The sequence below is a fragment of the Bos taurus genome, chromosome 8 (genome assembly GCF_002263795.3).
Source record: "Bos taurus isolate L1 Dominette 01449 registration number 42190680 breed Hereford chromosome 8, ARS-UCD2.0, whole genome shotgun sequence".
Lineage (NCBI taxonomy): Eukaryota > Metazoa > Chordata > Mammalia > Artiodactyla > Bovidae > Bos > Bos taurus.
Genome location: NC_037335.1, coordinates 7,423,516 through 7,435,624, shown reverse-complemented (window position 1 = coordinate 7,435,624; position 12,109 = coordinate 7,423,516). Strand labels below are relative to the sequence as shown.

General features: G+C 36.2%; 1 non-coding gene across 1 annotated transcript; it reads right to left on the bottom strand.

Annotated features, from left to right (window-relative positions):
- Positions 1–4,653: 4,653 nt before the first annotated feature.
- On the bottom strand, positions 4,654–4,725 carry TRNAC-GCA (transfer RNA cysteine (anticodon GCA)). Its single transcript has one exon. It is a non-coding gene; the product is annotated as a tRNA-Cys (tRNA).
- Between the last annotated feature and the right edge of the window lie 7,384 nt (positions 4,726–12,109).

The following is a 12,109-nucleotide window of genomic DNA, read 5'->3' as shown; positions in this document are numbered from 1 at the left end:
GCCATAAATCTAGCCTTGGTAAATTCAAAAAAATTGAAATCTTTCCAAGCATCTTTTCTGACCACAGTACAGTAAGATTAGATCTCAATTACAGGAGAAAAACTATTAAAAATTCCAACATATGGAGGCTGAACAACACGCTGCTGAATAATGAACAAATCACAGAAGAAATCAAGAAAAGAAATCAAAATATGCATAGAAATGAATGAAAATGAAAACACAACAACCCAAAACCTGTGGGACACTGTGAAAGGGGAAGGTTCATAGCAATACAGGCATACCTCAAGAAACAAGAAAAAAGTCAAATAAATAACCTAACTCTACACCTAAAGCAACTAGAAAAGGAAGAAATGAAGAACCCTACGGTTAGTAGAAGGAAAGAAATCTTAAAAATTAGGGCAGAAATAAATGCAAAAGAAACAAAAGAGACCATAGCAAAAATCAACAAAGCCAAAAGCTGGTTCTTTGAAAGGATAAATAAAATTGACAAACCATTAGCCAGACTCATCAAGAAACAAAGGGAGAAAAATCAAATCCATAAAATTAGACATGAAAATGGAGAGATCACAACAGACAACACAGAAATACAAAGGATCATAAGGGACTACGATGAGAAATTATATGCCAATAAAATGGACAACGTGGAAGAAATGGACAAATTCTTAGAAAAGTACAACTTTCCAAAACTCGACCAGGAAGAAATAGAAAATCTTAACAGACCCATCATAAGCACGGAAATTGAAACTGTAATCAGAAATCTTCCAGCAAACAAAAGCCCAGGTCCAGACGGCTTCACAGCTGAATTCTACCAAAAATTTAGAGAAGAGCTAACACCTATCCTGCTCAAACTCTTCCAGAAAATTGCAGAGGAAGGTAGACTTCCAAACTCATTCTATGAGGCCACCATCACCCTAATACCAAAACCTGACAAAGATGCCACAAAAAAAGAAAACTACAGGCCAATATCACTGATGAACATAGATGCAAAAATCCTTAACAAAATTCTAGCAATCAGAATCCAACAACACATTAAAAAGATCATACACCATGACCAAGTGGGCTTTATCCCAGGGATGCAAGGATTCTTCAATATCCGCAAATCAATCAATGTAATACACCACATTAACAAATTGAAAAATAAAAGCTATATGATTACCTCAATAGATGCAGAGAAAGCCTTTGACAAAATGCAACATCCATTTATGATAAACCCCCCCAGAAAGGCAGGGATAGACAGAACATACCTCAACTTAATAAAAGCTATATATGACAAACCCACAGCAAACATTATCCTCAATGGTGAAAAATTGAAAGCATTTCCCCTAAAGTTAGTAGCAAGACAAGGGTGCCCACTCTCACCACTACTATTCAACATAGTTTTGGAAGTTTTGGCCACAGCAATCAGAGCAGAAAAAGAAATAAAAGGAATCCAAATTGGAAAAGAAGAAGTAAAACTCTCACTGTTTGCAGATGACATGATCCTCTACATAGAAAACCCTAAAGACTCCACCAGAAAATTACTAGAACTAATCAATGAATATAGTAAAGTTGCAGGATATAAAGTCAACATACAGAAATCCCTTGCATTCCTATACACTAATAACGAGAAAACAGAAATAGAAATTAAGGAAACAATTCCATTCACCATTGCAATGAAAAGAATAAAATACTTAGGAATATATCTACCTAAAGAAACAAAAGACCTATATATAGAAAACTATAAAACACTGGTGAAAGAAATCAAAGAGGACACTAATAGATGGAGAAATATACCATGTTCATGGATTGGAAGAATCAATATAGTGAAAATGAGTATACTACCCAAAGCAATCTATAGATTCAATGCAATCCCTATCAAGCTACCAACGGTATCCACAGAGCTAGAACAAATAATTTCACAATTTGTATGGAAATACAAAAAAACTTTGAATAGTCAAAGCAATCTTTAGAAAGAAGAATGGAACTGGAGGAATCAACCTGCCTGACTTCAGGCTCTACCACAAAGCCACAGTCATCAAGACAGTATGGTACTGGCACAAAGACAGAAATATAGATCAATGGAACAAAATAGAAAGCCAGAGATAAATCCACACACCTATGGACACCTTATCTTTGACAAAGAAGGCAAGAATATACAATGGAGAAAAGACAATCTCTTTAACAAGTGGTGCTGGGAAAAGTGGTCAACCACTTGTGAAAGAATGAAACTAGAACAGTTTCTAACACCATACACAAAAATAAACTCAAAAACACAAAAATAAACTCAAAATAGATTAAAGATCTAAACATAAGACCAGAAACTATAAAACTCCTAGAGGAGAACATAGGCAAAACACTCTCCAACATAAATCACAGCAGGATCCTCTATGACCCACCTCCCAGAATATTGGAAATAAAAGCAAAAATAAACAAATGGGACCTAATTAAACTTAAAAGCTTCTGCACAACAAAGGAAATTATAAGCAAGGTGAAAAGACAGCCTTCAGAATGGGAGAAAATAATAGCAAATGAAGCAACTGACAAAGAATTAATCTCAAAAATATACAAGCAACTCCTGCAGCTCAATTCCAGAAAAATAAAAGACCCAATCAAAAAATGGGCCAAAGAACTAGACATTTCTCCAAAGAAGACATACAGATGGCTAACAAACACATGAAATGATGCTCAACATCACTCATTATCAGAGAAATGCAAATCAAAACCACTATGAGGTACCATTTCACCCCAGTCAGAATGGCTGCAATCCAAAAGTCTACAAGCAATAAATGCTGGAGAGGTGTGGAGAAAAGGGAACCCTCTTACGCTGTTGGTGGGAATGCAAACTAGTACAGCTATTATGGAGAACAGTGTGGAGATTCCTTAAAAAACTGTAAATAGAACTGCCATATGACCCAGCAACCCCACTGCTGTGCATACACACTGAGGAAACCAGAATTGAAAGAGACACATGTACCCCAATGTTCATTGCAGCACTGTTTACAATAGCCAGGACGTGGAAGCAACCTAGATGTCCACCAGCAGATGAATGAATAAGAAAGCAGTGGTACATATACACAATGGAGTATAAATCAGCCATTAAAAAGAATACATTTGAATTAGTTCTAATGAGGTGGATGAAACTGAAGCCTATTATATAAAGTGAAGTAAGCCAGGAAAAAAAAAAACACACACACACACCAATACAGTATACTAATGCATATATATAGAATCTAGAATGATGGTAATGATAACCCTGTATGCAAGATAGCAAAAGAGACACAGATGTATAGAACAGTCTTTTGGACTCTGTGGGAGAGGGCAAGGGTGGGATGATTTGGAAGAATAGCATTGAAACATGTATATGTTTCATGTTCATATGTGAAATGGATCACTATCCAGGTTCGATGCATGATACAGGATGCTCTGGGCTGGTGCACTGGGATGACCCAGAGGGACGGTATGGGGAAGGAGGTGGGAGGGGGGTTCCGGATGGGGAATACGAGTACACCTGTGGCAGATTCATGTCGATGTATGGTAAAACCAATACAATATTGTAAAGTAATTAGCCTCCAATTAAAATAAATAAATTTATATTAAAAAATAAAATCAATGTAAACCAATCCCTATTATTTTTATATCCTGAGAACAGAACATTTTTTACCTAGTCAATGATTACGCCTGGCAGGCTGTACCTGCCTTAACAGTCTGCTTCATCCACTTGTGGTTGATTTTGTTTCATAGAAAGCCACCATTACAATTTCTTTTTCTTCTCCAAAGATTAAAAAAAAAAAAGTCAAGCACTATATTGTTTTTATTTAGTCACTAAGACATGTCCAACTCTTTTGCAACCCCGTGGACTGTAGCCCGCGCCCCGCCCCCCGCCCCGCAGGCTTCTCTGTCCATGGGATTTTCCAGGCAAGAATACTGGAGTGGGTAGCCATTTCCTTTTCCAGGGTATCTTCCCAACCCAGAGATTGAACCCACGGCTCCTGCATTGGCAGGCAGATTCTTTACCACTGAGCCGCCAGGGAAGCCCCAAGCACTATATACAGATTCACAAAGGCCTACACCAAGTAACAAATGAAAAATATAACTCAAAATCATGTATGCACCCTGACAGTAAGTACAGAGGTGTATTCTATTCAGCAGGAAGCTAGAGGGCTTACAAACAGGTGATGTCAGTGGTTTCCAAGGAACACTCTCAATCAGACCTTTAGAAGGTCCTGGAAACCTCTATTTTTAACAAGAGCCCCAGGCGGTTGTAGGTTTTGGTCAAAAGTGGTTTGGAGAGCCATTTTTAATCTTCATTGTATGTTAGATTACATATATAATAAAATTAAATTACAAATCATGTAGATGAACAAAAAGTAATTTTCTTACATAAACTGTTGATACTTAAACACAATATGGTTTTTAAAATGAGATGATGTGTGATAGTTGTATTCTTAAAGTTGAAAGTGAAAGTCATGTCCAACTCTTTGTGACTCCAGGAAGTCCATGGAATTCTCCAGGCCACAATACTGGAGGGGATAGCCTTTCCCTTCTCCAGGGGATCTTCCCAACCCAGGGATCAAACCTAGGTCTCCCCCATTGCAAGTGGATTCTTTACCAGCTGAGCCATGAGGGAAGCCTAAGAATACTGGAGTGGGTATCCTATCCCTTCTCCAGCAGTTCTTCCCTACCCAGGAATTGAACCTGGGTCTCCTGCACTGCAGGCAGATTCTTTACCAACTGAGCTATCAGGGAAGCCCTTCTTAAAGTTGAGGATGCTAATAAAAAAGCTATACAAAAAGAAACTTTGACAGCAAATCCAAGTACAAATGATGTTCCTCTGAACTATCAAAGCCCACCAATCTTTTAGTACATCTCTTGTACATTATTCTGTATCCACATTTTCTGCATCTGATTTTATCACTGCATTTTATTTTCTGTGACATACTTTCTACAAAGAGGGTTTTCTACCTGGCACTAGTGGTAAAAGAATTTTCCTGCCAATGCAGGAGACCCAAGTTCAATCCCTAGGTTGGGAAGATCCCCTGGAGAAGGGAATTCAGTATTCTGGCCTGGAGAATCCCATGGACAGAGGAGTCTGGTGGGCTACAGTCCATGGGGTTGCAAAGAGTCTGACATGACTGAGAGACTGAGCACAGATTCTCCTCCAAACAGAAATCCTTCCTTTTTAATGTCAATAGGTTAGTTGCTAAGGAAACTGGCTTAACATTATTTATTTTCCCTTAGTCTCATTGTTTCTGATGTTCTACACTAAATTATCACTATCAAGTCTTTGCCTTTTCTAACGACTGGCCAGCTTTCTATATACACAAAACAAAGTCTCTTTTAATGTATTTGTTTATAGTAGAGTATATTTAAGTTGAAATAGACATTTGCATTGTGACAATTTTGTTTTCTTCTTTTTCTCTTGATGTTGAATTATTTTGACTGCTTTTAAAGGGCATATAGCTCTAGCTGTCTTCATTTCTGCTATGTCAAAATCATAATTGTCAGGGTTAGACAGATCACCAGTGCACTTTATGTGTTGGAATGGTTTGTTGTCCAGATTTGGTGCACTGTGGAACACAGACTTGGAGTTCTAATTCTGATAAAAATTATGTGCTATGTCCAAACGCCAAAAGGACAAAATGTGATTTGGAGTCTGGTAACATACTGAAACAGGCCTTCCTAGGTGGAGTTGGTGGTAAAGAACCCACCTGCCAATGCAGGAAGCATAGTGAGACATGGGTCCCATCCCTGGGTGGGGAAGATCCCCTGGAGAAGGGCATGCCAACCCACTCCAGTATTCTTGCCTGGGAAATCCCATGGACAGAGGAGCCTGGCAGGGTGCAGTCCACAGCGTTGCAAAGAGTCAAACACCATTGAAGCGACTTAGCACACATGCAACATGCTGAAAAAGAGCATTCATACATTTATATTTGATATCAAACACCCAAAGATGTATTTTGATATAAAATTTAGCAAAATTGAAGTAAAAATATGACATTTAATATTAAATGACTAAAAACTTTATTCTTTAAAATCAGGTAGGTGGTAGTATCCAGTTAAGATGATAGTGTTAGTGTTTGAAATTGCCTTTTGACATATGTCACATTTATATAATCTAATTCCCTTTTACAGGAAAAAGAATGTTAAGCAACATTAAGAGTTTTAGCCATCAGAAAAAAATTGCATTATGTTACTTGTATCTCTGGGAATAAAAGAAGAAGATGTGGGAATAATAAGTCAAGAGTATTCCCATAACTGAATTATAAAAATGTAATAAAGTAAATGAATTTTTAAGGTAATCTTTATATTTAAAAAATATATTGATATATTATTATCTTAAGAAAATCATGTTGGTTTACTCCTAGGGAGTTTATTCTTTTTGATGTGATGGTAAATGTGATTGTTTCCTTAATTTCTCTTTCTGATCTTTCATAGTTAGTGTATAGAAATGTAACAGGTTTATGTATATTAATTTCATATCCTGCAACTTTAATGAATTCATCAATGAGCTCTAGTGGTTTTCTGGTAGCATCTTCAGGATTTTCTATGTATAGCATCATACATACGAAAACAGTGACAAGTTTTCTTCTTTTATAGTTTGGTTCCTTTTATTTCTTTCTTCTCTGATTGCTGTAGCTAGGACTTCCAGAAATATGTTGAATAAAATTGGTGAGAATGGACATCCTTGTCTTGTTCCTGATCTTACAGGAAATGCTTTCAGCTTTTTATTGTTGAGTATGATGTTAGCTGTGGGTTTGTTGTATATGACCTTTATTATATTGAGGTATGTTCCCTCTATGCTCACTTTCTGGAGAGTTTTTATAAAAATGACAATACTACCCAAGGCAGTCTACAGCTTCAATGCAATCCCTATCAAATTACCAATGGCATTTTTCACAGAGCTAAAACAAAAAAATTAAAAAAAAAATGTATGGAAACACTAAAAGGACCACAAATAGCCAACTCATTTTTTAGAAAGAAAAACAGAGCTAGAGGAATCAGACTCCATGTCATTAAACTATATTACAAAGCTACAGTAATCAAAACAGAAACACAGATCAATGAAACAGGACTAAAAATCCAGAAATAACCCCACACACTATGGTCAATTAATTTATGACAAAAGAGACAAGAATATACAATGGGGAAATGACAGCCTCTTCAATAAGTGGTGCTGGGAAAACTGGACAGCTACATGTAAAATAATTAAATTAGGACATTCTCTAACACCACACTCAAAATAAACTCAATAAAGACCTAAATGTAAGGCTAGATACTATAAAACTCTTGGAGGAAAACATAGGCAGAACACTCTTTGACATAAATTGTGCAATATCTTTTTGGATCTGTCTCCTAGAGTGATGGAAATAAAAACAAAGATCAACGGGACCTATTTAATCTTAAAAAGTTTTGCATAGTAAAGGAAACCATAAAGAAAATGAAAAGACAACCTACGAAATGGGAGAAAATATTTGCAAAATATGTGACTGACAAGGGATTAATCTCCAAAACATACAAACAGCTCATACCGCTGAGTATCCAAGAAGCAACACACACACACACACAAAAGGCAGAAGATGTAAACAGACATTTCTCCAAAGAAAGCAGACAAATGACAAAAGGTACATGAAAAGGTGTTCAACATCTGTGAATTATTATAGAAATACAAATCAACATTAAAATGAGGCATGATCTCACTCTGGTTAGAATTGCCATCATTGAAAAGTCTAGAAGTAATAAATGCTGGAGAAGGTGTAGAGAAAAAGGAACCCTCCTGTACACTCTTGGTGGGAATGTAAATTGGTATAGCCACTATGGAGAACAGTATGGAAATTCTTTAGAAAACTAAAAATACAGTTGCCTTATGATCCTGCAATCCCACTCCTGGGCATATATCCAGAAAAGATACATGCACCTCAGTGTCCATAGCAGCACTATTTACAGTAGCCAAAACATGGAAGCAACCCAGATGTCCATTGACAGTTAAATGGATAAATGAATCTGTGGTATGTTTACACAATGGAATATTACCCAGCCATAAAAAGAATGAAATAATGCCATTTGCAGCAATGTGAGTAGACCTACAGATTATCATACTGACAAACCAAAGATGCATATCATGTGATATCACTTATGCTCATGCTCACTCGGTGTGTCTGACTCTTTGTGATCCCATGGACTATAGCTGGCCAGGCTCCTCTGTCTATGGGGTTTTCCAGGCAAGAATGCGATATCACTTATATGTGGAATCTGAAAAAAAAATACAAGTGAACTTATATGTGAGACAGAAATAGACCCACAGAGATAGGAAACAAATTTACAGTTACCAAAGAGGAAAAGGGTGGGGAAGGAGAAATTAAGAATTTGGGATTAATATATACACACTACTATATACGAAATAGGTAACCAACAAAGACCTACTTTGTAGCATGGAGAGCTATTTCAGTATTTTGTAATAATGTTTTTTTTTGTCTTCTAATATTTGCAATAACCTTTAAGGGAAAAAAATCTGAAAAAAGTTATATAGTGTGTATAACAGAATCACTTTGCTATATAGAAGAGACTAATACAACATTGTAAATCAACTATAATTCAATAAAAGAATAAATTTAAAAAATTTGAAAAAAATGTAATGATGTCCATTGAACCCATCAGGAGTAAAATTTGCCTTTCCCACGTTTAAATTAGAACTGACTGGCCTAATAACTTTATGCTAGTTAAAGTAAAAGATAGCCTTTCATTTCCTTGGTAGACATAAAAATTCCTATATGTAAGTAAGTCAATTGTATGATTTTATAATTTTTAAAAATAAAATAATTCTAAATATACTTATTCTATAAAAATTAAATTCACTTAATTTATAAAGGGTAAAGTATCATTTAATGATAAAGGAAAGTCCTATTTAAGCATATTTGAAAAAAATGCTCACTGTTGGGTTTGAAGTTTTTGATCAAAGCTTATATGTTGATGTGTTTTCTTAGGGAATAGGAATGGAAGGCTTTGCTAATTGTTGACATCAGCATACTGTTTCAGAAATTCTTGGAATCACAGTAGGCACTATTTTGGGATTAGATTTTTCTTTTTTTATAGTATTCAAGGAAAACTGGTTCCAAATAGGAAAAGGAGTACGTCAAGGCTGTATATTGTCACCCTGCTTATTTAACTCATACGCAGAGTATATCACAAGAAACGCTGGGCTGGAATCCACAAGCTGGAATCAAAATTGCTGGGAGAAATATCAATAACCTCAGATATGCAGATGACACCACCCTTATGGCAGACAGTGAAGAACTAAAGAGCCTCTTGATGAAAGTGAAAGTGGAGAGTGAAAAAGTTGGCTTAAAGCTCAACATTCAGAAAACGAAGATCATGGCGTCTGGTCCCATCACTTCATGGCAAATAGATGGGGAAACAGTGAAAACAGTGTCAGACTTTATTTTTCTGGGCTGCAAAATCACTGCAGATGGTGATTGCAGCCATGAAATTAAAAGACGCTTACTCCTTGGAAGGAAAGTTATGATCACCTAGACAGCATATTAAAAAGCAGAGATGTTACTTTGTCAACAAAGGTCCATCTCATCAAGGCTATGGTTTTTCCAGTGGTCATGTATGGATGTGAGAGTTGGACTATAAAGAAAGCTGAGCACTGAAGAATTGATGCTTTTGAACTGTGGTGTTGGAGAAGACTCTTGAGAGTCCCATGGACTGCAAGGAGATCCAATCAGTCCATCCTAAAGGAAATCAGTCCTGGGTGTTCATCAGAAGAACTGATGTTGAAGTTGAAACTCCAATACTTTGGCCATCTGATGCGAAGAGCTGACTCATTTGGGAAGTTCCTGATGCTGGGAAAGATTGAAGGCAGGAGGAGAAGGGGATAACGGAGGATTAGATGGTTGGATAGCATCACCGACTCAATGGACATGGGTTTGGGTGGACTCTGGGAGTTGGTGATGGACAGGGAGGCCTGGCGTGCTGCGATTCATAAGGTTGCGGAGTCGGACACGACTGAGCGACTGAACTGAACTGAACTGAACTGAAGGAAGAAATGACTTGAAAATATGAATTTCATTTCATATCTACCTTTAAAGAGTATGTCATATTTTCTTTATAAATATTTTTGTCTTATTAAATACCACCAAATTTTAAAAATATTTGGAAGCTGATAATGTTTATATGAATGTTTATAATAGTTATATCAAATGCTACTTTATATATAATGGCACAGAACTGCAATTTAAAAGGGGCTAAGGATAAGTCACTACACCACTGACTGGTTGAGGTTACCACAATTAATAACAGATTGACTGAGGTTACCACAATTACTGCAAAGGTGATATTATTATCAGAGTATATGTGAAACTAAGGAAGTCAGACTTCTTGACAAAACAAGAATAGATACAAATTGGTCCTAGTGAGTAAGAAAGGAACCTCAATGCAACCTAATTATAAAAATTAGGATGTAATGGTTGTCTAGTCAATAAGATTTAATTTGTACTTACTGTATAACTTAGTGTTCCCCAGAGAAACAGAATCAATAGGATGTGAGTATGTATAGAAAGAATTCATTATAAGAAATTGGCTTGCACAATTATGAAAGGGGACAAGTCCCAACATCCACAACATGAGTTGGCAGGCTGGAGGCCCAAGAGAGCAAAGTCCAGTCCAGGTCCAAAGGCCTGAGAAGCAAGAGAGCCAATGGTGTGCTTCTTGTCTGAGACCCAGGGAGAGCTGATGTTTCAGCCTGAGTTTGAAGGCAGGAAAAAAGCTGGCATCTGCATTTGAAAGCAGTCAGCAAGAAGAGCTCTCTCTTACTTGGGAGACAGTCATCCTGTGTGTTCTATTCAGGCCTTCAACTGATTGGATGAGGCCCACCCACATCAGGGAGGGCCATCTGCTTTACTCAATCTACTGATTAAAAGGTTACACTCATCTAAAAATGCTCTCATAGAAACACCCAGAATAATGTTTAACCAAATATCTGGCTTCCTTGTGGCCCAGTCAGGTTGCCCCATAAAATTAAACATCACATGGTAATAATAAACTTTCATTACTTAGATAATAAAAAGGGAAAATGTGTAGAAGACAAGAATGTTTCTCCAATGGGCTTTCAATATCTCACCTCTAGAAAAACCAGTTGCATAATAGTAGTGTCTGATACTTGCTGTACATTTAGTTATAAGAAGTTTTCATGGGTCATTGCAGTGATACTAAATGTCAAGTCTTATTCTATGTGCTTTAGATAAAATTAAGCCTAATTCTCAAAGTAAGTCTATGATACAGGTGCTATCTTCCACTGTGTAGATCAAAACCTAACAAAGGTCACACATTTATTAAAGACACAGGTCTAAGACTAAAGCATAGGTCTTTCTGACTCCAGGTAAAGAATTTCCAGTGCACTTGCTTCCCAGTTGTGCCTGGATAAGTTAAGGCCAACCTCATCAATGTAGGGAGAGAGAGTAGAACTAAGGTAATTCTGTGATCGAGGTGTGATTATGAAGTAGATAATCTTTATATTTTTAGTTACCACTTAATTTGCTTTCATTACCCCCCCCTTTTTTTTTTGGTCAAGATGAATTAACAACTTAAATATAAAAAATAAAATCTCTAAAATTATAAGAAAATAATTGACTGCAGTCAGTATTTCTCTGACAACTAGATGAGAAAGGAAATTAGAAGTTAAAAAAAATAAGTCACAAAGAAAAATCCATATATGTTTCGAAAACTGAAAGCTAACTGTAAACAAATGATTGGGGAAAATATGTCACTAGTATGGCTGCATACCCATGTTTATGCATTAGTGTGTAATCAGTAAGATGTGTAATATACACACATACTCACCAATGCCAGGATCTATTTGACATTCTACTTGTTAGTATTTTCCTATTTTTTGAATTTCTATTTTTATTATTTTATTCTTTCCTTATTAATTTCCTTATTTATTCTTTCCTTTATTATTTTATACTCTCCTTATTAAATCTTTCACATAATATTACTGATATACTTTCATTTTTTAAAAAAATTATTTTTTAATTGAAGGGTAATTGCTTTACAGAATTTTGTTATTTTCTGTCAAACATCAGCATGAATCAGCCATAGGTGTCCATATGCCCCCTCCCTCTTAAACCTCTCT